Source organism: Scyliorhinus torazame, chromosome 1 (assembly GCF_047496885.1).
Source record: "Scyliorhinus torazame isolate Kashiwa2021f chromosome 1, sScyTor2.1, whole genome shotgun sequence".
NCBI classification, from domain to species: domain Eukaryota; kingdom Metazoa; phylum Chordata; class Chondrichthyes; order Carcharhiniformes; family Scyliorhinidae; genus Scyliorhinus; species Scyliorhinus torazame.
The window spans coordinates 277,025,953-277,052,524 of NC_092707.1; the positions used below are offsets into that span (position 1 = coordinate 277,025,953).

The following is a 26,572-nucleotide window of genomic DNA, read 5'->3' on the forward strand; positions in this document are numbered from 1 at the left end:
GCCCCTGCCGACTGGCACGGCGCGATTCCCACCCCCGCCAAATCTCTGGTGGTGGAGAATTCGGGACACAGGGGGGGCGGGATTCACGCCAGCCCCCGGCGATTCTCCGACGCGGTGGGGGGGGGGGGGGGGGTCAGAGAATCATGCCCCCTATCTCTGAGAACCTTTTCCGACAATTTCACTATCACTGACATCAAGCTCACTGGCCAATAATTACTCGGATTATCCTTACAACCCTTGTTAAATAACGGTACAACATTGGCTATCCTTCGATCCTCTGGGTTCTCTCCTGTGGCCAATGAGGACACAAAGATTTCTGTCAGAGGCCCAATGATTTCATCTCTTGCCTCCCTCAGTAATCTGGGATAGATGGTATCTGGCCCTGGGGGTTTGTCTACCTTAATGCTTTTTAACACACCTAACACTTCCTTCTTTGTAATAACGACCTGTTCTAAAGTGTTGACACATCCCTCTGAGACACCACCAATCAATGTGTCCCTTTCCTTTGTGAATACCAATCCAAAATATTCATTAAGGACCTCACCTATTTCCTCTGGTTCTACACATAATTTCCCTCCTTTGTCCTTGAGTGGGAAATTGTTTCTCTAGCTACCCTCTTGTTCGTAATATACGTATAAAATGCCTTGGGATTCTCCTTAATCCTGTCTGCCAAGGATAGTTTGTGACCCCTTTTTGCCCTCCTGACTCCCTGCTTGAGCTCTTTTCTACTTTCCTTGTATTCCTCAAGTGCTTTATCTGTTTTTAGTTGCCTGTACCTCACATATGCATCTTTTTTCTTTTTGACAATATTCTCAATTTCCCTGGTCGCCCATGGTTAATGTTGCTCTTTAGAGTCGCCAATATGATACTGAGGCTCTTTTTATGATATGATGTTATGTCCCAACAGCATCGCCAATACTGTGGACCACACAACCAGTTAGTCAGTTCAAGTTCAAAGATGGTTTATTTACACACAAGGGTTACTTCGACATGCAAGTATAATATACTACAAGTTAAACTACACCTATCAACTACAATAACCTAGACTTAACTTCAGGTGACCGGCACTGTGCAAGTGGATAAGGCCTTTATCGTGATCACGTGGCTGGTTTGAAGAAGTGGCTCTGTCTCTGCTGGGCTCAGCAGTCAGGTAGCGATCGTTGGTCTTGAACTTGGCTGTCTGGTTGTTATGCTGCAGTTGGGCTGGCACAGGTCGGAGTCAAAGGAGGCTGGCACAGGCCGGGTCCAAAAGACGCAGAACACATGGCTGTATCCCTTTTTATCCTTCTGAGTTTGGCGCTCTTTGCGGCGGTCCTTAATCTTGGACCCAATAATTCGACAGGCTTTGATCACTGCCTTCGATTTTGGCCAATAAAGGGGCGGATGCCTTGGTGGCTGGGCGGGTCCTTAGCGGTCATTGACCTTGGCGGGTGGGCTCTCTGAGTAAAGGGAGTGGCGCCGATCAGTCTGTGGCTGTATCGGTTTCTTGATTGCAGTCCTATTGTTCTGGGGAAATTGGCCATTAGAATGCAAACGAGCGGGGGTTTTGATCAGGTCTAGCTATCTGGGTTGCAAATACACACAAGCTCTGTATCTGTCTGAGTCCTGGGTTGGCCATAATTCCCATGGTCCTTTGCAGGTGACCATCTCAGATGGCTACACCTAGGCCAACACTCGTCCTTTTCCATGAGTATCCGAAAACGTACAGAATTGTGGTCACTATTCGCCACATGTTCTCCCACTGCAACTTTGATGACCTGGCCGGGATCGTTCCCTAGTACTAGGTCCAATATAGCCCCCTCTCTAGTCGGACTATCCACATAATGTTCCAAAAAACCTTATTGGACACACTTAACAAATTCCTCACCATCCAGACCCCTAGCCCAAAGGGATTTCCAGTCAATATGAGGAAAATTAAACTCTCACACTGCAACAACCCTATTATTTCTACATCTATCCAGAATCTGCTTACATATATGTTCTTCAACTTCCCATGGGCTGTTGGGAGGCCTATAGTACAGCCCCATCATAATGACTGCCCCTTTCCTGTTTCTGAGCTCTACCCACAGTGCCTCGTTACTTGACTTTTCCACGGTGTCCTCCCTCTGTACAGCTGTAATATGTTCCCTTACCAGTATTGCAATTCCCCCAACTCTTTTACCTTCCTTCCTGTCTCACCTAAAACATCTATATCCCAGTATATTTAGCTGCCAATCCTGTTCCTTTTTTGACCAAATCTCCGTTACAGCAACCACACCCAAGTTGTTCTATAATGTTGTGCATTCGCATGCCGAAAATTGGCCTTCGTGGGCCTGACCTGCAGAGGGTTCAAATTAAGCCAGCTTCCTGCTTCTCAATGATGCCTGCGGGTTCTGCCAGAAACTGGAGTATGTGAGCATCAGGTGAGGAACTGAATGGACACAACTACAAAGATCCCACAGTTGTTATTTGTTGGTATCCACTGTCTGGATTTGAAAAACAAATACTTGTTGCTGCTGTGTAACTGGTGCCTCTGAGACAGTGTCCCAGTTCTAGGATCATAGGATTTTGCAGCAAAGCAGTATGATGTTCTTTGTGTTGCTTATTTCAGGATGGTTGACGTAGTGTTTACAAAGGCCACAAAATAGCTTTAACTTAAACAAAGCTATGATTTTATTTACACTACTAAACTGGGATTTGACACATAGTCCTGAAGAATACACAATTGATCAATAACATCTAACTACATTCATCTACAGCTAATCTCACTACTGGTAGAAACTATAATCTAACCTTAGTTTCACTATCTGCTCTTCTGACCTTCACTAGCTAACTCCTGCATACACTCCTCCCCTAAGGTCTAGCATCATATATAGTTGTAACTGTAGCTCCCTCTGGTGGCTACTCTCGACACTACATTAACCCTTGCAATGCTGACCGTTCTGATAATACCACAAGCAGGAACTCATTCAGCCCACCCTGCCTACACCAGCTTTTCAAACAAGCTGTCTAATTAGTCCCACTACTGCTCCACACCTCACCCCCAACCCGCTCTTTCCCCAGCGCCCCGCAGATCTTTCCTATTCTTGCATCTATCCAACTCCTTTTTGACAGTTCCTATTGAATTTGTTTCTACTAGGTTTCAGGCAGCATATTAACTATCACAGGAACTGGCTGCATGGAAAATGTCTTTTCCTCCCCGTCCTGGTGTCAGTTATCTCAAATCTGCGTGCTCTGGTTACTGACACTCTGGCCAATAGAAACAGTTTCTCTCTATTTGCTCCAGCAAAGGCCCTCATAATTTTGAACACCTTCTGGTAAATCATAGCCTCCTCTGCTCTAAGGAGCAAACAAAATGGGCCAAATGGCCTCTTTCTGCACTGAGGAAATACTGTGATTTTGTGAAGGAGAATGGCTCCAACTTCTCCAGTCTCTCCACATTATTGAAGGCCCTCATCCCCGTTACCATTCCAGTTAATCTGCTCTGCTCTATCCCCACCACATTGCTAAAGTGCGATGCCACAAATTGGACACAGCTCTCCAGCTGAGGCCAAACTGGTGATTTTAGAAAGGTTTAGCATAGCCTCCTTGCAGTCAATGCCAAGGGAAGAAATACATAATTGTTTCCAGTATTTAATCCCTGCCACTGCTGACAGAATAACCTTAACTTTAATGTCAATTGTCGATCTCCACAGCTGCCATTATGCGCACATTTCCAACCGATTTGTGTTAAATGGAGCAGTTGAATTAATTTGCAGCTAAGTGTTCCAAAAACAATTGGAGAGGCAGTGGAACAATTAATTTCTAATGCTTTAATCCAAATAGCTTTTCTTTTCAGACACCATAACCTTTCACTTTTTGTTACAGTTTTTTAGATAGAATCGAATGTACAGATTTTGACGCAGTTTCCATGGTGATGTTGGTAGAGGGGAGTGCTGGAGTGAGGAGAGGTATCTCTAACCTGCTCATGGAGGATTAATTTCCAATATTTTAATAATCAACAGAGTTTTTTGACAGCCCTTTCAGGCTATGGAATGTACACCTAGAAATACAATAGCTCTGTGCCTGTATCAGGTGTAAAGGGACAGTTAAACATTAAGTATGGCGAGGCCATTGAATTTCTTTCAGCATTGCAACCATGTCGTTGGATTGAAGTTCCTTTTATTAACTTCCTTTGCGGCCGTTCCCTAATAGTGGCCATGGTATTATCGGGAGAGCTTTCTGTCCCATCACATGTACTTGCTTTTATTATTTCATGAGATGTGGGTGTTACTGGCAAGGGCAACATTTGTTGCCTCTCTTTAATTACCCTTGAACTGAGTGTTTTGCTTGGCCATTTCAGAGAGCAGCTAAGAGTCAACCGGATTGCTGAGGATCTGGAGTCACATGTAGGCCAGTGTTACGACACCCTGGGCTAGTACGTAGTCAATTCCAGCCCCCCTTGACCCTGAATCGCAACACAACTGAATTAACAAATAATTCTCAGAAAAATACCTGATGTCTTTGGCCCTTGACTGTCCAATGATTAGAGTCACCTAGTTTGTAAAATTAAGCACAATTACTTTTTATTAATAACAAGAACTATAATGAAATATGCAGCAAATACAATTGGTTAGCTAGCATCTAATTCCTAATCCGCCCACCCTCTACACGTGCACACACAAGACAAACAAACACAGAGGGGAAGAGAGGGGTGAAAATAATGGGTGGGATTCTCCATCCCCCTGCCCGGCCGGAGAATCGCCGGAGGGGGGGGGGGGGCGGCGTGAATCCTGCCCCAACGCCGGCTGCCGGATTCTCCGGCACCGGTTTTTAGGCGGGGGCGGGAATCACACCGCGCCGGTCGGGGGCCATTGGCAGCAGCCCCCCCGGCGATTCTCCGGCACGCGATGGGCCGAGTGGCCGCCCGTTTTCAGTGGGTCCCGCCGGCGTAAAATACACAGGGTCCGTACTGGCGGGACCTGGCACTGCGGGGGGGGGGGGATCTGGCCCCGGGGGGGGCGTGGCCCACGGTGGCCTGGCCCGCAATCGGGGCCCACTGATCCACGGGCGGGCCTGTGCCGTGGGGGCACTCTTTCCCTCCGCGCCGGCCAGTGTAACAGTCCGCCATGGTCGGCGCGGGGAAGAAACACCCTGTGTATGCACTGGGATGACGCCAGCACACGCTGGCACTCCTGCACATGCGCCAGCCAGCGGATGCCCTTCGGCGCCAGCTGGCACGGCGCCAAACCCGCCGGCGCCGGCCTAGCCTCTGAAGGTGCAGAGGATCCCGCACCTTCCGGGCGGCCCGATGCCAGAGTGGTTCACACCCCTCCCCGCCGGGTAGGGGAGAATCCCGCCCAATAAGTAAACGTAAAAGATAAGGGGCTTGGTTCTCCGTCGGCATGATTCTGCGCTTCGCCGGCAGCACACTCACGCCCACAGATTTCCCAACAGTGTTGGGGTGCTCAATATGGGAATCCCTTTGGCCTACTGATGAAACGGAGGAACCCGCTGCCAGTTGGGGGGTGGGGGGTGGGGGCCGTACCAGAAAACAGATGTGGCGCAATGGAGAATCCCACCCAAGAGTGTTTGTTTCAGATGGTTGTTTCCAGCACATTGTCCTTCAAAGCAGACTATCAGGTTGAGATTTCTGCTTTGCAATCTGTCATGGTTTTCACTGTAGATTCATTCAGGTCTCTGCAGTTTCAGAAATACAGCAGCTCACAGCCATTATGGAGAAAGCCCGAGGGAGAGAGAGCGCAGATCCTTGTCTCTGCATGTCCTGGTCTCAACTCTGCTTTCCTTACGTCCCTGGAAATCATCCCACTCAGGCAGGATCCAATCAACCCCTGTTACTGGGCAAAATACAGCCCTTTGGCCAATTCATTAGCCACCAGCCAACAAATCGAATCAAGTCCCACCTCATCACATGGGTGCCACAGAATCTGAGTTATGTTGTCCAAAGCTAGCACCATATACTATGCTGCAACTTCTTTAATTCCTCATTCTCATGGTTGCTTAAATTAAAGGTACATGTTCATTAAGCATCCATGGATCAAAAATTATAACTGCAAAAATAGAGAAAGGGGAAATAAGGGAATAATCAGGAAGGACCCTAACACCAGGCCAGGTAAGGGAGGCAGATTTTCTTTCATCAAGCACATTGGTGAACCAGATTAGTTTTTAGACAATCAATGATGGTTTCATGGTCACCATTACTGAGACCAGCTTTATATTTGGGATCTTTTAAAGTAATTGAATTAAGATTCCAGCAGCTGCTCTGGTGAGATTTGAACCCCTGAAGTATTAGCTTGGGTCACAAGATTACTACCCAGTGACATTACCGCTATCCCGCAGTCTTCCATGAAGGGCTGAGACCCGCCCTCCCCAGTGTGACATCTGAGAACCTGGGTGTCCAGTATGGACATGCAGCGATAGTGAACCCCCCCCCCACCCCCATTAACATGCGCTCCTCCACCTTTAAGGGTCATCACATATGCTCACACCCTCCCCACCCCCATTGGTTTCCCCCCCCCCATCAAATGGGATGGAGTTTGGTGAATAGTACGGGGTGCACATCTGAGTAATTTCAACAAGATCCCAGCATTTAATGTACCCCCTCAGACAGACCAACGGATGCTTGCATTCGGCTGCAACCAGAATTTTCGGCCTAAGTTTGGAAACCCAATTCGGCTTTCAAGGTAGATGGAAACAAGAAGATGCTGCAGAAGTAATGATGTTGGAAAGTCCAAGGTATCAATGCCATTAAATACAACACATGCTCATACTTCAATATCCAATTGGTGAGGCAGTGAAAAGATATAGAAATGAGTACTTCACACATTACCTCAAAGTTGATGATTCCTACACAAGTTTACAACATAATCTTACAGCAAAAAAAAGGGACATATAAACATAGAAAATAGAAGCAGGAGTAAGCCATTTGGCCCTTCAACCTGCTCCGCCATTCATTATGATCATGGCTGATCATCAAATTCAATACCCTGATCCAGCCTTCACCCCCCCCCCCCGGCCATTTGTGCATGACATGGTATAAATTAAACCATACTAGATACATTGTAATTATATTTCCGTGGGAAGGAGGGACAACTCCATTATTACAGGGTCAGAATGCACTAGTTTCTTCAATGTTCTCACCCATTAACAGTCGCTGATAGTACAGTGGTGAGGTCGGCTTATGTTTCCACTTACAGTTCCCTGCCTCTCTACTCTCCTATCCTCTTTCTTCCAGGTCCAGACACAGTACTCAATGTACAATCTGGATGGGACATGGCCCAGTTTTGTTGTGACCTCTCCTGACTTGGCCAATGTTGTCCTGGGCTATTTAGTTTTAACATTTTATTTGCTATGTTGTTTGCTGATTTATATTGGTTGGTGATGTTGAGCACTTCATCAACTAAGGTTCCTGGTTTTCCTTCAAACTCATCCTTAGCTTTGTCAGCACTGTTCATGGAGTATGTGTGTCACCCATACTTCTCCCAGTGTGCAATACTTGCATCATGGCCCAATCAAGCATTATGTTTCGCCCCATTCTGTCATTTCCGAGCTGCCTCCTCTGATTTTCTCTTTTTTTCTAACCAATTTGCATGGAGTCTCTGGATTCAGGTTGATGTACACAGTAGTGGTGGCAATGCTGAGCACAGACGCACCTCACTCGATGCCTAGCACCCTATCACAGGGATTGCTTCTCAAACCATTGCCATCTGCCACACAACCAGTTTTTTTAACCCAATTTTGCTCTGAATTCCCACAGCTTTGAGCTTAATTAATAACATTTTATATGAAACTTTAGGAAGCACGTTTTCAAAGTTTAAGTGCTCAATATTGTGGGGTTTACTGCAGTCAGATTGGATTATCTCTCCCTCAGAGAAATCAATGGGGATTTTGGTCCATTAGCATCAGTTCCATTTAAAGCCACATTGACTACTGTTTCCATGAATGTCTGTAAAGATTTTATTAAATTTGTTGCTGATAATCAATTCCATTATATGGAATTCATGTAAGATGAATACATCTGTATTGCCGTTTGTCACCCTTTCAACACATGTTAATCCACCTCCAAGTTACTGGAACATTCCTGGTGTCCATTGTTTCCCTTCTAATGAAGTGGCCATCCTTGTCTCTCAGCATTCTGGATAAATACTATCTCTCTTCAGATACCAATGCTCTGAAAGGGATTGGTGACCATAGACTTCTGTTTTGGTCCATGGTAATGCTTGGCAAAGTTCAGCAGCAGCTTGCCGTTGCCTTCTGAAGATGGCTGACCAGGAAATTCTCCCAATCTTACCGCCTGCCATAGGCACATCAGAAGGTCTTGCAGGTTAATACTCAACCTGTTTGGCCATGTTATGGACGGATCTTCTTGGTCATCAAGTCCTGGGCGGAACTCAAACTCACAGCTTCTGATTCAGAGGCAGGGACGTTACCCACTACAGCACAAGACCTCTCGATAAATACCATCTCTCCTTACTTGCATTAAGCCCTTTCAGCTTGAAGTCCGAGAATTTACCTTGGATTTTTTTGGAGCGGAACCTTATTGCTCGTGTTGTCTCTAGCAGCTGCTTTGGGAAGCAGCCATTCAACAGATTCATTAATTGTCTTGCCCTCAGCCTCAGCTTCATGACGGCACAGTGGTTAGCACAGCTGCTTCACAATGCCAGGTACCCACGTTCAATTCCAGCCTTGGGTGACTGCCTGCATGGGGTTTGCACTTTCTCCCCGTGTCTGCGTGGGTTTCCTCCGGGTGCTCCGGTTTCCACCCACAATCCAAAGATGTGCAGGTTAGGTGGATTGGCCACGCTAAATTACCCCTTAGTGTCCAAATGGTTAGGTGGGATTACTGGATTATGAAATGAAAAACTGAAAATTAAAATCGCTTATTGTCACAAGTAGGCTTCAAATGAAGTTACTGTGAAAAGCCCCTAGTCGCCACATTCCGGCGCCTGTTCAGGGAGGCTGGTACGGGAATTGAACCGTGCTGCTGGCCAGCCTTGGTCTGCTTTAAAAGCCAGCTATTTAGCCCTGTGCTAAACAGCCCCTTGGGGCTGGTTTTGGCGGCAGGGTCGGGCCGTGGGCCTAGGTAGGGAAATCTTTCCAAGAGTCGGTGCAGACTCGATCGGCTGAATGGCCTTCTTCTGCACTGTAGTCATTCTATTCTATGATTTTAATTGCATATTTTTAACGTCCTTTACTCTTCTCTGACAGTCTTACTAGTTGTTTACTTTACGGTTATAGTGTGGCTCTGCAGCTGGGTTTTTATAGATCACAGGCGGGATTCTCCGCTCGTCGATGCCAAAATTGGAAAAGAATATTGGGCGGAGAATCGGTTATACAAGGAACAAAGAAAAGTACAGCACAGGAACAGGCCCTTGGGCCCTCCATGCCTGTGCCGACCATGCTGCCCGTCTAAACTAAAATCTTCTACACTTCCGGGCTCCATATCCCTCTATTCCCATCCTATTCATGTATTTGTCAAGATGCCCCTTAAATGTCACTATCGTCCCTGCTTCCACCACCTCCTCCGGCAGCGAGTTCCAGGCACTCACTACTCTCTGCGTAAAAAACTTGCCTCGTACATCTACTCTAAACCTTGCCCCTCTCACCTTAAACCTATGCCCCCTAGTAATTGACCCCTCTACACTGGGGAAAAGCCTCTGACTATCCACTCTGTCTATGCCCCTCATAATATTGTAGACCTCTATCAGGTTGCCCCTCAACCTCCATCGTTCCAGTGAGAACAAACCGAGTTTATTCAACCTCTCCTCATAGCTATGACACTAAAATCGTGCCAGGCTCCGTTTCGATGTCAAATCGCAATGCTCCAGCACCTCGACAATGGTGTCAATGCATACTGGAACACACATACAGTAGACACTGTTTGCATATCATTAGCGGGGCCCGCCCCGGTATTCTCCAGGGCCTCCGCGGTTCTCCGCCTCCGAGGGGCCAAGTTCCCGACAGCGTGATTCACTTGTGCTTTTAAAAATCGTGAAACCGCGTGGTGGCTGCTGAGGGAGAGAGAGGGGGTACGGGCGGTGTCCAACATCACCATAGTTTGCTGACAGTTGTGTCGCTGGCCGGGGGCTTCTGCCAGGGCCGGGGGAGTAGTGTGGGGTGGCCAGGAGGTGGGCTGTGGGATCGGGGTGGACCGGCATGAAACACCATTGCCGCAGCCAGCAAGGCAGCCGTGCAGTTGCGCATACCGCTAACAGCCCACTTTGAACCTAGTGTCACGGGTCGTATAGGTGTCCCCCCAGGGTACCACCATGGGTGCCCTCTGGCCCTGGCCGACCCATTAGCTGAATGGGCGCACCCCAGCACAACCAGCGCCATCTTTTTGGGTGGGATAAGTGTGTGTAGGGAGTGTAATGTGCATGTGCGGCTGAAGCTTGTCAGCCTCCCGAGTGTTGCTCACGGACCCGGCGAATCTCGCACCATTTTTCATTGGAATCGATTGTGTTCCGTGTGGCACCGGTGCTAGCCCCTCAGCGGTAGCAGAATTGGTCCAGGTGCGGCGCCAGTTTCTCTGTCATAAAAGTCCACGGATTCTGCGTTGGCATCAACCCTTAGTCTCAGAAACAGAGAATCCCACCCCACATCTATGATCATCTTGTTAACTTCTGTTTATTCCAGTGGCCGCCTTTCATTTGACTTTTCTCTGGTCTTCTCAATGGCATGAGCTGAGACATAGCTCCACAGGCACTACCAATTCCTCACTCTTCACCTGACCAGACATTAAAGCTGACATCTTACATTTGATCACGCCGGTTAGATTTCAATCTCTTTCGATCTCTGGTTTACAATGATACGAGACTCTTTGTAGTTATTGTCCACAAAATGTACTTTATATATACAATTGCATACAGAGTGACCAGCTTTTCAATTCCTGTATCTCTTGTGCCCTCTCAAGCAGTTTGCCTCAGATTGCGTGGGACAGATTGCACAGAAACAATGTTTTCCATAGGGCACAGCTGTTTCAACAGTTTAATGGATGTCTGAACTCTCAGCCTAGAATGCATAATGACACTTGGCTGTGAGCCTGGGCACGCTTTACTCTGTAGAAATAGATGCACCCCAGGGAAATCATTGCTTGATTGACAATTCTTGATCAGTGATCTCTTCTGTCAATTTCACAATGCACATTGACACAAGATAAAGATGTTTCAAGTGCTTGCAGTCTCTGCTATTGATACTTGACACTGTTTGGATGATTGCCATTTTTATATGATTGGAGTAAAAAGGTACTTTTGTCTTAATAAAGTAGAAAGTTACGAATGAATTATTGTTTTAGTAATTATTTTTTAACGCATATTGTTACTGTAGAGTTCATTAGCTCTGTACAGAATGCATAGTAAATGAATGGTCATGAAAGCGCTATAGCTTGGTATGAAGGGTATGAGGGGCCATGGGATGTCGGTAGAGGGGAACATGCCTCCCCTTTGACACTATAATTTTCCCTGATGGTCAGCTATGGCCCTAGCTAATCTGAAAATGCAGACAGACCATGGAACCGTCAAGGTTCAGCATTGTTGTTAATAATAGGCACACACCAGCTGCATTCCACCTCATTCCTATCCCATTTCCACCCTCAGCATTGTCATTCTATCTCACTAACGTATGCGATTTGAGATCAGGCTTAACATTTCAAGTGACCCAAACGTATCACCCCATGAACTGGGCATCACAAAGCTCGCTGAAGGTTTGGGTGAGGGCACACATTTCTGAAGTTATGTCTCAGCGGTGCATCTCTACATGTCCATGATAGCTTTGTGTGTGCAATGCAGACAACCCCAAAGTAATTCTGTAGCTTGGAATACCAGGACACAGATGTGTCAGCGAGGGTCAGAGCTCAGAAACATTGAGGTGGGAAAGTGTGCACTAATATTGGGGAGCTGTGCAGATTTTCACTCAGAGAGTCAACAACGGTGAAGGCAGACATGGGTGCAGAAGAGCCCAGAAGGTGGGCTGACAGGGTGAACATCCTCACTGTTGATAGAGAGCTCATGGAGATCAAGGAAAGATTATCCGACTCCATTCACATCTACTCAATCCTTCGACGGAACACCTTTATCTTCCCACAATGTAGATGAGCCTCCATCTTACGGAGCCAGGAATGAACATCACTTGATCCTGCAGAGCATGTCAAAAAGAAGCCTTGAACAGGCACAATTTACATTGAAGGTAGGCCTTCACTGATGTCAGGAATTAACTGAGAAACGCCACAAACTGTTGTGAGATGACTGCACACAACATTGACCTGAGCCACCAAATGTGACACGCGTGATGATTTGGGGAGGGAACATGTGTGAGAGCTGATTGACCATCACCCAGCGCAGCATACAGAGGAGGCTTGCACAAGAGAAGACGTGGATTGGGTGCAGTTTTATTTACATTGGTGGAAATTATGGTGAACACTCGTGCAATGATTGTGCTCCAGTATTTATTCATCTTCCTAACTTGACTGCTAAGTCTTGATGCATTCTCGGCCTCCACAGCAACACCCAGTCTGTGAAGGCTTTGGTGAGTGCCCTCTGAAGGGCAGAGAGCTAGAGGGCCACGGCCTATTTTGGTTCTCATGCTGTGCGGCAGGTGCACCCTCCTTGACCTGGAGGGTGGAGCTCAAGGTGATGGGATCACAGACAGGAGGAATGGGGATCAGCTGGAGAGTCCCATGCCCTGGGGTCTCCAGCTACTGGTCCTCATCCCTATGAATGCCTGAGGGCCCCTGACTGTCTCCTTCAGGAGGAGGGACACGTGGAATGAGATCGGGTGCCCTGGCCCCTAGCGTGTAGCCACTGCGGGATGACACCAATGCCTGCAACAAGGGAATGCAACTCCCGCAGCAGCATAGGTGAAATGTCCTGGGCCAAGGCCTCCATTCCGGCTGCCATCCTACCAGAGTTGACCTCAGTGCGTTGGCATGCTGGCAAAATGACCTCAGAACAAACATGGTTGGACTCCTCCATTGTACAGTGCAATCTGCCAAGCCTGCCTGATGTTCCAGTGACTGTGGCTGCAGCTCTAACATTTGCGTTAGGGCCAAGTCCACAGGCTCTTCAGGTGACTGTGGTTGAGCAGAATCCTTGCCTCCAGCTGCCCCGCCTGCTGTGGAGCAGAGCCTGTGCTGTGCTCACCAGATGCTGAGCCAACTCTAGATCTAGATCCCACCGAGATGTGCGTCTCTGCGCTGCTGGAGGGTGTGGGTGAGCACTGTGACAGAACCTTCCAGCTGTGTGTAGGCTGGATTCTAGTTTGAGGTGTCCTCTGGAGATGAGGAGCTATCTCCTCGTGTTTGTAGGACATTTGGCTCTGGTGCCTAGTAAAGAGAGTAGAGATAATTAGTGTATGGCAGCAGACTCCAAAACATAACAATACACTCTGTGTCGCTGTGTGAAGGCGCAACTGGTGAAGGATCCTCATTTGGGTCTGCACTGCCGATGATCGGGTTGTGAGCATGTGAGTTCAGACTGACCACATGGTTGACTTACCCTGTCAGAACCGATGGGATCATTCATCTTCTTCCTGCACTGGATAGCTGATCTCTTATCACTGGCCCTCTCTCCCAAGCCACAGTTGCAAGGTTTTTGGATCTCCTTCTGCCATCACAAGTGTAGAGCACCTTTCAGCGATCCTTGGTGGCTAGATCTAAAAGGTGACCCAGTGATGTGCCGCTAATCTTGGGGGCTTCAGTCTTCTTCCCTTTGGGGGGCCATCACTCCATGGCAGCAATCTTGGGCCACAGATATTGAGAAGGTTGTGTGCGGGTGCAGTTTAAGTATGGCACCCGCTGCAATGGTCAGTTAGGCCACCGTGAGGTCGCCCACCTTATGACATGTTTCCTGTTGAAGCATATTTAATGAGGCAAGAGGCGGACAATCAGTCACGAAAACCTGCCATTGAGGCCAGCGGGAAACGATCCAATTTTCCCATCTGCCACCTGTTACAACATCCACGGAGGTCATGGGGTGTGGACTATCAGGTCCCCGTGACCTCTGCTGAGTACAAACTTCCCTGGTAATGGGAGGGCCCCTTGGGAGGCCCCCCCTCCCCCTTCACGAGGGGAGCCTGTGGGTACAAAACCTCTGACCTATGTAAAGGTCAGGGCAAGAGAACCCTTCGGAGAGTGGAGTAGTCTAGTTTACATATGTCAATAAACCCAGTTTTTGCATCCTACCTATCATTTCCTTGTGGTCACTCTGTGCGGATTCTACACTGACGACGGGGACCAATTGAAGCTGCCGTCAGTGCCAAGTGCTGTGATCTCGGACCACTTTTTAAAGGTCTCAAGCGGTCGTTCTTCAGCCAGCAGACATGCCATATATAGGGAAACTGGAGCCATTCGATGCAGGTACAGAAGACTGGGGGCAATACGTTGAGTGGATGCTCAATACTGTTTTAGAACAAATGCCATAGTCGATAATGAATGGTGGATGGTCATCCTGCTCCCGGCTTGCGGAGGCGCCATGTATAGTATAATTAAAAGCCTTACTTACCACAACGCACTGGACACACGTCTTTCGTCGCCTTAGTAGCTTTAGTCAGGGAACATTTCAGCCCCAAGCCCCTGATAATTGTCTGCTGTTTTCAGTTTCACACAGCTACCCAAAGTCAGGGGATATCCATCACCGAATTTCTGGCCTGCCTACGATAACTCGCTGAATTTTGCGAATTCGGGACACCGTTAAACAAAACTTTGAGAGACCGTTTGGTTTGCGGGATCCACGACGCAGCTACCCAACAGAAGCTCCTAGCAGAAACCCATTTGGACTTGCAGTGAGCAGCCGAGATTGCTATTTCCTGCAAAAGCATGGAGCAGGGGATCCAGGAGCTCCAAAGGATGGCAATCCTGACCTTAGGACACCCGGCCGCATGCCATGCGCCACTTCCAAGAAGCCCGAAGAGGGAGGCCCCTGACCTTGCGGCCACTTTCTTCATATCCTGTGGGGTTTGCCGCACATGGTGGTCCACCTGGATGACATGCTAATTACGGAGGCCTCTGACCATGAACATTTGCAGAACCTTGATGAGGTTCTCCAACGTTTCAAGGCAGCTGGGATTTGCCTGCAAAGGGAGAAATGTGTGTTCCACACTGCTGAAGTTACTGATTTGGGATACCTCGTGGACCATGGCCTCCACCTGGTCCAGCAGACCCCGGTCCTGGAAGGCCCAACGGAACTTTGTTCATTTCTGGGGCTCATCGACTACTACAGGAAATTCATCCCCAACTTAGCAACTCTGATGGTCCACCTCCATCGGTTACTGCAAAAGGGCCAGCCATGGGATTGGGTTCAGCCACAACATTCGTCACGCTTGTTAACCCATTTCGGCCCTGCCAAGCTGCTCCTGTTAACGTGTGCTGCCTTGCCTTCCAGGATTGGGGGCCATCTTAGCCCACCACATGGATGACGGGTCAGATCATGCAATCGCATTCGCCTCCAGGACACTCGCCGACGGCGAGCATGACTACGCCCAAGTCGAAAAAGAGGGTCTGACCATAGTGTTTGGAGTAAAGCAGCCACCAGTATATTTATGGCCATGCGTTCACGGTGCTAACGGACCACACGCCTTTGCTGGGTCTATTTAAGGAGGACAAAGCAATTTCCCCCATCGCTTCCGCACTAATACAACATTGGGTTCTACTGCTGGCTTCCTATAAATACACATTGGAGCACCGTTCCGGGACAAAGATTCCCCACGTGGAGGAGCTAAGCTGCCTCCCCCTACCGACCAGGCCAACGACGCCTGCTTCGCCGGTAAGGCTATCGTTACCCTGCATTTCATGGATTCTTTGTCCGTCACAGCTTCCCGAATCTGGACTTGAACCCAGACAGACCCACAGTTGTCTCACGTCAGGCACATTATATTTCATGGGGCCCAACACGCACCTTGCCGGACGGCTTACAAATCCAAAATTGAGGAGCTCAGTGACGAGGATGTCGTCATCCTTTGGGGGACACGTGCCGCGGTACCTTTAAGAGGGCACAACCCACTTCATCAGGACCTCCACAATGGACACTCGGGAGTTTCCGAGGTGAAGATGTTGTCCCACAGTTACGTCTGGTGACCCAGAATAGATGCCGACATAGGCAGGTCGGTCCATCAGTGTGTGCAATGCCAGGAACACCACGGCTGCCACCAGCAGCACCCCTCCACCCGTGGGAATGGCCGGGTTGACTTTGGTCCCGCCTATGCATTGACTTTTTTTCTAATAATGCATGGCCTTTCCCAGTGCAGACTTTGGCTTGTTCATGCAATCCAATGGAATCCGCCACACGCACACTTCTCCATACCATCCGGTCTTGAACAATTTGGCCGAGCATGCAGTCCAAACGTTCAAACATAGAATGAAGAAGCAGACCACGGGATCCCTGGCGACGCGTTTAGCCAGGTTCGTTTCTTGCTACAGGACCATGCCACATGCCCTGGTGGGGTCGCACCATCCGAGCTGCTCGTGGGGTGCCGCCTCCATACTCGTTTGAATCAGGTTCTTTTGGGCATTGGGGGAAGGTGTGATGCGGCCTGGACAGTTCTGAAGCGGACACAGCCAGGCATATGCCCCTCACAACATTTCGGCGGGTGACTCGATATATGTCTGGAATTTTGGCGACGGAGCCACATGGACCCCGGGTGTGGTACTATCCCAGACCGGGCCAATCTCGCATAAGGTGAAAGCACAGGGCCAAGACTCTAACAGGCACCTGGACCACCTCCGTAGTCATGTCCCCGATCTGCCAGACCCACACCCAGATGCCTTGGCCCCACATATTCTGCCTCCTCCGCAGCTGTCACTGCCTCTGGTACCATTGGCTACGAACCCCAGGACACCGAAATGGCAGACGTCGACCTTTAAGACTCCACCAGTTGAGTTCGACGACACTGCTCCCAACTCTGGGGGTCTAGGACCGGGGGCACAGTCTCAGAATAAGGCACAGGTCATTTAGGACTGAGATGAGGGGAAATTTCTTCAGTCAGAGGTTGGTGAATCTTTGGAATTCTTTGCCCCAGAGAACTGTGGAATCTCAGTCATTGAGCATGTTCAAGTCCGAGATTGATAAATTTCTTCATATTAGGGATATAGGGATAGTGAAGGAAAAAAATGTTGAAATGGTCTGCCATGATCTCATTGAGTGGCGGCGTGAGTTCAAAGGGCTGAATGGCCTACTCCCACTCATATTTATTATGCTATTAAAAAGTGTTCTCATAATGAAAACCTTTGAACGAAAATAATCTAGAGATGGGTCTTGAAGATTCAAGTGATCGGGCTGTGACTATTTTCTTTAGCAGCTTGTTTCATTGTCCTTGGGAATAAAGATTGTTGATACACAGGGCAGAATCTAGTTCACATGCCGGCTGAAGAATCGGCGGGAGACCCACACTGCCTCTTTTCAGATTGGCCCGGAGTCAAATGGAGCGGATCACCTCCTCCAGACGTCAGCGCACTATCCCAGGAGCAGAGTTTTAAAAAAATCTATGGAGTTATCCCGCCAGAAGTGGCAGCAGAGGTCAGGTCACATGCCCCATGCACTGACGCCACGTGCTCTGGGCGCGAAATCAATTCCTCCATTTTCTAGTTGCCAGCAAGCAACAGGACTGAAGAATTTAAAATGGATCATTTCGTAATAAGGATGGAAAAGGCCAGAGACACAAACAGGCCAGGATCTCACAACTAAACCTGTTCAGGAGAGTCCACAGGATGCTAAGCCTGTTATCTAACGATGTTGTAATATATATATTACTCTTTTTGTCTAGCCGAGTTGTTGAAATATAGCCGGAGTCTTCCAGTGATGATAAAGTAATTTAATGAGTAATATAAAATAAACTAGTGAGTTCTTTTTACTTAATACTGAACTAGTAAAACAAACAAACAACTGCAGACTAAACTATTAAATAAGACGATACAATACTCTGATAACTAATCACTTCTTCTGTCTAGCTTTCTCACTTCTGTTCTCTCTGCAATCCTGACACTCTCCAGTAGGAAAGAGCGGGAAACATTTATACAGGTCCTGATAGTGTGGCCATCTCGTCTTCAATTGCCTGTACTTGCTTAACGTAGTCTGATCATGTATTACTACATACAGAGATCACTACAATCCCCTTTTTTAAAACATTTTCTTGTGGATACAAAAGAAAATTTTACATTAGAAATGCAGTGGTTATACAGTACAGCCAAATGCTAGAATCAGTTTCAAGTTCAGAGATTGAGTCAATTTGGTTTTCTTCTACTTCTTTTGATCTTCTCAATTTCAGTGGTGAGATAGAGGTTTTAATGTTCTTACTCAGTGGTGGAATGGAATGTTGTTGTTATTGTTCAACATGTCTTGAAACAGTTTGATGTAAGTCAAGATCAGGGCAAATTTGTGTGTGAACCTCAACTTGAAGAAGATCATGACGATTTCTTCTGATGGGAACATCATCTGAAGTCTTTGTCAGATTTGATCTAGATGACACTTGTCTGAGAATTTGAGCAGTGTCAGGCCAACCTCATTCAGAAAGTCTGAAGTGAACAGTATCATCTGCTGCAAGAGGTTTCAGATTCTTGGCGGGTAGATCATAGTACTGTTTCTGTTTTTGACGTTGGTGATGAAGTTCTTTAACAGCATCTTGTTGATTAGGATCAGTAATATGTAGTTGAGGTAATGTTGTCCTAATGTTCCTATTAAACAATATCTGGGCTGGAGATAATCCTGATGTCAAAGGTGATGATCTGTAAGTTAACAATGCTAAGTAAGAATCAGATTGTGAGTCACTGGCTTCACTTAACTGTTTAATTATATGGACGCCTATTTCAACCTTTCCGTTAGACAGCGGGAAATGAAGGCTATAGGTTAAATGGTTGAAATTGTAAGTTGTGGCGAATTCTTTCCATTCACAGCTAGAGAGACATAGACCATTGGCAGATATGATGGTTTGAGGGATTCCATGTCTTGCAAAGATGTGTATGCAGGCTTTAATAACAGCTGTGGATGTGAGATCATTCAGTTTCATGACTTCTGGAAAATGTTATAATAGTCAATGGCTAAAATGTAATCTTTGCCATATGAATGAAAGAGGTCAATACCTACTTTCACCCATGGTGACGTTATGATGTCATGCTGTTGCAATGTTTCTTTGCACTGTCGACTTTGATGTTCTTGACAAATAGAAGATGACATGATCATGTCTGAGATATCTTGATTAATACCTGGTCAATATACAGCTTGCCTCGCTCTTCGTTTGCAATTCTTGATGCCGAGATGGCCTTCAAGAAGTTTGCTGAGCACTTCTGACTTTAGACTCTCTGGAATGACGATTCTGTCATGTCGCAGTAGAATACCATCTAAAATTGTCAGTTCAGATTGTATACTCTGGTATTGTGGACAATGACCTTTTGGCCATCCATTCTGCAAGTGATGAATTACTCTGGTCAAAATGGCATCCTTCTGTGTCTCCTCACGTATTTGGTAAAGGATCGGACGCAGGAAGTAATTTCTCTGAAAAGTTGTAGATGAGCATCAATGTCATTGATTGATTCTGTTTGTGTGATACCTGTGTCCATCGATCTTGACAGGGTGTCAGCTATGATTAACTCTTTACCTGGAGTATAGATAAGATTATAATCATATCTGTGCAAATTTATCATAAGTCGTTGTAGTCTCGGTTCATATCATTAAGATTCTTGTCGATAATGTTGACAAGTGGACGATGGTCTGTGTCCACAGTAAATCTTGGTTAGCCGTATACATAATCATGGAATTTTGTAATTCCAGTCACAAGTCTGTTATGGGAGAGGCGTTTTCAGAACCACAAAATGTGTCATGGAGTTCAACCAACCTCCCCCTTTAATGTATTTGTTGCTTTTCCGAGCACACGGCTTGTTCTCCAGGTGTGATGCCGTAATTATGGACACGTGGGTTTTTAAACACAAAACAATGTTTATTCCATGAACTCAACTTAACACTTTTAAATAAACATTGGATCTCTTAACACCCCCTTACTTCAAAGATAACCCCGAAACTATTACAACACTAAATAATCCTTCAGTTATTCCTTTCAACATCCAAGAGAGACTTAACACCTTTAAACAGAAACACATCAGGTTAAAGGCTTTACTATTATGAGTTTAAATCACCCAAATGATCCAGAGATAGTCTTTCATGGCAGAGATCACAGCAGATCCATCTCACTGCAAACACAGACACTCCCCAAGCTCTTTTCCTCAAAACTGAAACTTCAAAATGGCTGAACTGAGCTCAGCTCCACCCACTCTCTGACATCACTGTTTTCTTAAAGGTACATTGCTTAAACATCCATTTCTTAAAGGTACTCTCACATGACAAGTCCAAGACACTCTTTTTCAATCTGGGCGTACCTGCACTCAGTTGAAGTAATTGATCTGGATGCATAGGCAATGGGAACCCAGTTATTGAAATGGTCTTGTTGTAACAGAACTGCACCAATGCCATTCTGATTGGCATCAGTCAAAATTTTTGTGGGCTTGGTCGGGTCAAAGAATGTCAAGCTTGGAGCCTGGATCAACTGTTGTTTCAGATCTAACCATTCTTCTGTGTGACTCTGAGTCCATTGAAAAAGTGTTTTATCTGATGAGCTGACGTAATGCAGTTGTTCTGTTTGAAAGATTTGAGATGACTTTTCCTAGAAAATTCACAAATCCAAGAAAGCGTAAGACAGCTTTTTTGTCTTTCGGTTTCTGCATTGTATTGATGGCTTGAATTTTATCATCGTCTGGTTTGATACCATTTGCTTTAATGTTGTCACCAAGAAATTTCAGTGATGAGGTGACAAACATGCTTTGGTTAAGCTTTAAGCCATATTTATGTATTCTTTTGAACACTTTTCTGAGTCGTATCATGTGTTCTTCTGCTGTTGTAGACCAGATGATTATGTCATCGACATAAACACGAACATCTTCAATGTTCTCTGTCATTTGTTCCATTATACGATTAAATATTTCTGATGCAGAAATTATTCCAAAGGGCATTCTATTGAAACAATACCTCCCGAAAGGTGTGTTGAAGGTGCATAGGAGCTTGCTGGAGTCATCAAGCTGCATCTGCCAAAAACCTTGTGAGGCATTTAATTTGGTGAATATTTTGGCATTGGCCATTTCTGAGCTGATTTCCTCTCTTTTAGGTATTGGGTAGTGCTCTCGCCGAATATTTCTGTTGAGATCTTTAGGATTCATGCATATCCTAATGTCACCCGATGGTTTTTTCACACAGACTAGGGAGCTCACTGAATCAGTAGGTTGTGTTACTTTTGTTATTATACTTGTGAGTTCAGCTTTCAATCTTTTTGTCAGAGGTGCTGATATTTGCCTCAGTGGATGTCTCACTGGCTTGGCATCTTTTTTAAGAAGAATTTTATATTGATATGGCAATGTGCCCGCCATGAAAAACATCAGGGTATTCATTTAAGAGTGTTTGGATGTCATCTTCTATTGTAGATGTCTCAGATGTATTCAGGAAGATCCTCTGAATCAGCTGCAAATCTTTATAATCTTGAGCACCCAATAGCGAAGATCGGTTATCGTCCGCTATTTCAAATCTGGGGCGTCATTCTCCGACCCCCCGGCCGGGTCGGAGAATGGCCGTTGGCCGCCGTGAATCCCGCCCCCGCCCCCGCCGAAGTCTCCGGTACCGGAGATTGGGCGGGGGCGGGAATCGGGCCGCGCCGGTTGGCGGGACCCCCCGTTCAATTCTCCAGCCTGAATGGGCCGAAGTCCCACCCAGAAATTGCCTGTCCCGCCGGCGTAAATCAAACCTGGTATTTACCGGCGGGACCAGGCGGCGTGGGCGGGCTCCGGGGTCCTGGGGGGGGGGGGGGGGAGGCGCGGGGCGATCTGACCCCGGGGGGTGCCTCCACGGTGGCCTGGCCCGCAATCGGGGCCCACTGATCCGCGGGCGGGCCTGTGCCGTGGGGGCACTCTTTCCCTTCCGCCTCCGCTACGGCCTCCACCATGGCGGAGGCGGAAGAGACTCTCCCCACTGCGCATGCGCGGGAAACTTTCAGCGGCCGCTGACGCTCCCGCGCATGCGCCGCATTTCTGCGCCAGCTGGCGGGGAAACAAACGCCATTTCCGCCAGCTGGCGGGGCGGAAATCCCTCCGGCGTCGGCCTAGCCCCTCAATGTTGGGGCTAGGCCGCCAAAGATGCGGAGCATTCCGCACCTTTGGGCCGGCGCGATGCCCGTCTGATTGGCGCCGTCTCTGGCGGCGGACATCGCGCCGTTGGGGGAGAATTTCACCCCTGATCTTTTTGTGAATGTCCCTGTTGGTGGCATTTAAATAACACGAGCCATGCGGAAAAATTTGATTAAATTTATATTTTTTAAAAATAATGGCAGAGTACCCAATTATTTTTTTTCCAATTAAGGGGCAATTTAGCGTGGCCAATCCACCTAACCTGCACATCTTTGGGTTGTGGGGGTGAAACCCATGCAGACATGGGGAGAATGTGCAAACTCCACACAGACAGTGACCCAGGACCGGGATCCGAACCCAGGTCCTCAGCGCCATAGTCCCAATGATAACCACTGCGCCACATGCTGTCCCCATTGATTGCCTTTATAATCTTTCAGTGAACATTCTGCAGGTACTATGTCGTAGTCATCTTGGAGTCCTTGGAGTTGAGAAGATTTTCTGAAGCGCCTATATCTAACTTGAATATTATTGGGATATCGTTGAAACAAACAGTTATCATCCATTCATTGCTGACGACGTTGACTTGATTTTTTGTTGCTTGAAGATTTTTCTTAGTTGCGTGAAAAGCCTTTTTCTGTTGCTTGAAGATCAGTCTTTCTTGCTTGAAGATCTGCCTTCATTGGTGCTTCAACCACTCTAACAAAGAAGGTATTTTCTAAAGAGAAAATTTCATCACCTTGGGAAAAGTTATGTGGCGTATTGAGTTTTTCATGTTTTTCAACAGCTCTCACGTTATAATTCTTTTTGTGTGCAGGAAGGAGATAATTTGCTGATGACTGGCACTGAGTAGCAAAATGATTCATCTTTGAACATCTCAAACAATGTTTTCCAAAAGCTGGGCAGTTTCCCTTTAACTGGGTGTTCCCACATCTATGACACGTCATCACGCTGTCACCGTGACTTATTAGTGGCGTTCGTGCATGCGCAGATCTCTTTTGCGGAATCTCGCATTTCTGTGCGAAGTGCGCATGTCCTGAGTTGGAAAATGTGTGCGCAAGGTAGCTGCCATTCCGAACTTTCTTCTGTGCTGCCTGCGACACCATGTTTATTTTCTCAGCCTTGTGGTAGACTTTCGCACCTTTTTCTTTCAGATAAAACTCGAAGTATTGATTTTTAGTTTGTTCACTGGAGATGCATTTTTCAATAGCAATTTTTAACGTAAGATCATTTTGACGTATTAAAGCTTCTTTTAAAGATTCATCTGTTATACCATAGATGATTTGGTCTCTCACTAGAATCATAAAGATCAGCATAATTATAGGTCCGAGTTAGGATTTTAGATCAGTAATGAAGTTATTCACAGATTCTCCAACTTTTTGCATTCGCTTATGAAATCTAAATCGCTCTAGAATTTTGTTAGTTTGTATTCTGCAATGATCATTGAATTTCATGATTATATGTTCAAACTTTAATTTATCTTCGCCTGCAGCAAAAATAAATGAATTGTAGATTTCAATTGCTTGCTGCCCTGCTAAGGACAGAAGCAAAGCAATTTGTCTTGCTTCAGAAGCAATGTTTAAATCACTAGCTTCCAGATAAAGCTGGAATTGTTGCTTAAACAACCTCCAATTAAAATGTCTGGGAGCTTGCACTTGGTCCATTGAAAATCGATTTGTAGTCGAGGATTCAGTTGCTGCAATGACTTCACCAGTCGAATAGTCGCTTCCAAACTTTGTCTTTTTTGTTTGAATTTTCTTACTAGTCTTTCTTAAAGCCTAATCTAACCTGGTACCATGTTATATTTAAACACCTGGTAGTATGTTATATTACGATGTTGTAATATATATATTACTCTTTTTGTCCAGCTGAGTTGTTGAAATATAGCCGTAGTCTTCCAGTGATGATAAAGTAATTTAATGAGTAATATAAAATAATCTTATGAGTTCTTTTTACTTAATACTGAACTAGTAAAACAAGCAAACAACTGCAGAATAAACTATTAAATAAGACGATACAATACTCTGATAACTAATCACTTTTTCTATCTAGCTTTCTCACTTCTGTTCTCCCTGAAATCCTGACACACTCTCCTGCAGGAAAGAGCGGGAAAACATTTATATAGGTCCTGATAGTGTGGCCATCTAGTCTTCAATTGCCTGTACTTGCTCAACATAGTCTGATCATGTATCACTACAAAGCCCAAGTGTGTTATATGCAGGGAAGCAAAGGCAAATGAAAGTTTAAAACCCTCAAACCTTCAAAGGTATGGCGAGTTCGAGGACAAATCTCTTGATTTTTTTTCAAATGATGATCTTAAAATCATCAGCTGAACTCCTTAGCAGGAATGTAACATTGAATGACAAATCAAGTGAGATAATGAAGACCAAGCAGGCTCACCTGTCACATTAAAGGTAGGCGAAAATAGTGTGTTGGTTGGCGTGGCTCATGCAGGTCGGTTGGCGTGAGTCAGAAAGGTCGGTCAGCATGGGTCCCGAAGGTCAGCCAGTTGGTAAAAGTGGATCCCGGGAAACAAATTTTGACAAATACTACGATAAACCGCAAAACCAATCAGGAGTAGCCAGGCCACTGATGGGTCTACCCCTACAATCAAGACTCCGGAGCGAAGTCCCACCCAGTGAGAGCTATTGGCCAGAGGCCAGAAGCTCTTGTGCTCAGTAGTGCATTGAGGAGGCTGTGGCTGCTGCCGGTAGGACATCGCCTAGAGTCCCAGGATCTCGAAGGACCCAGGCTACAAGGAAGTAATGTAAGGGTGTGTTTTGCAGGTTCAGGCAGAGAAGGGGCAGGTGTTGGGAGAAGGGTGGTGGTGGTCATAAGCAAGATCGGGATGTGGCTCCCAGTGGGCTCACCCCTTCCCGATGTTCAGTCCCTCGATCAGGTATGGAGCACCTTTGATTGATGCCCCCCCCCCTGACTCAGAGGGTCAGGCACAAGTTTACCTGCCGTGCATGCCACAAACCAACAGACCCATTTGCAGCTGGGCCAATCTCAGCGGCGGTGGGAAGAAGCTCTTAAGTGGTCATTAATTGGCCAATAAAGGGCCTCAATTGGCGGCAGAGCTGGAAAGTCGGCCATGGGCCTTCCTGCCCGGAACCTTATTCTGGTGGAGGCGGAAATATGATGGGGTTCCGTGACATCACCATCCCACCAAAGTAAATGCTCTCCCCACCACCAAACTTGCCATCATTGAATGCAGAAAGTTTTACCCACTGTCTTGGAAACAGTCTTTGTAGTTTATGTGGATGCTTTATCATTGCTGGAAGGTGCCGGCTACTTGCTTCCATCAATTCCCTTCTGTCCAATCCTGCACTGGAAACAGTTAACATAAAAATACATCAAAATACATTTTCCCACCTTCCCTGGTGAAAAGGTTCTCTTACTTTCCCAGTGGGGTATCATTCTCTCAGTTGGTTCCGCGCGTTTTGAGGTAATGAGGGCACAGAGCTCATTTCTGCTGCAGAAAACTCTTTTTGTTTCAGCTTTCCGGGGACAAACATCTGCCTTTGAGCAGATAGCCTAATAGGCTGAAGTCGAGTGGGATCCCAGCTCTCATTCCAGTGTAATAGCTAAGTAAAATGTGCAGTGAATTACAGGAGCAAAATTTGCACTCTAATAGAGACACATAGCAGGCCATCAGAAACACATATTGTAGTAGCATATGTGGTTAAGCAATTTGCACCAGCACATTACCTGGGACTAAGAGAACACGATCAACATGCACAGATTCTTAATTATGCTGTCAACATTTACTGCTGGATCCAATGAAATTCTATGAGGAAAGCTCCGCTGATTTTATCAGCCAATGCAATCATCCAGAGAAACACACTCTAGATCGTTTAATTCTTCAGCATTCCAGCGGATAATTCATCAAAGATTAACATGATAATATAGCCAGAAGCTCTGAGGAGGCTGATGAGGGATATTTTCAGTCTTATGCATGATTCCGCTTTCCTGTGTGTAGCCATGAATATGGTTAATCATTCCTTAAACAGGTTACAAATTCACTAAAATGGACATTGGTCGGAACAGATATCTGTTCAATACACGATGGGCTGATCTTTCTGAATATGCCAGAGTTAATGTTTGTGCTAAATGTGTGTAATGCACTCATCTATCAGCAGTCATGCATTTATGGTCATATTCTTGCGTCTTTGGTGTGGAGTAGTCTACCTACCAAACATTCCCGATGTTACCATCTCTTAGCTTGCAAAGGGCTTATTAAGGGATAATTAAAGGCAAAGAGGGAGATTTTCTGATTCGTGTCTCCCTGACTAATCTTCCCTCAGGATTGGAGAATTTTAGTTATGAGGGAAGATCGGACAGGCTGGGCTTGTTTTCTTTGGGACAGAGGAGGCTAAGGGGAGACCTAATTGAGGGGCATTAAATTATGAGGGACCTAGACAGAGATGAAAGACCTATTACTCCTGTTCA

The 26,572-nt window shown here is 46.5% G+C and overlaps 1 long non-coding RNA gene across 1 annotated transcript in view; it reads right to left on the reverse strand.

Annotated features, from left to right (window-relative positions):
* The window catches only part of LOC140426791 (uncharacterized), a 43,635-nt gene extending 17,646 nt beyond the window's left edge, over positions 1-25,989 (reverse strand). The window contains exons 1-3 of the long non-coding RNA XR_011948358.1: positions 25,832-25,989; positions 25,352-25,450; positions 4,474-4,514 (exon numbers count right to left, since the gene is read on the reverse strand). This is a non-coding gene — a long non-coding RNA (uncharacterized lncRNA). The remainder of the gene's footprint in view (positions 1-4,473; positions 4,515-25,351; positions 25,451-25,831) is intronic.
* Between the last annotated feature and the right edge of the window lie 583 nt (positions 25,990-26,572).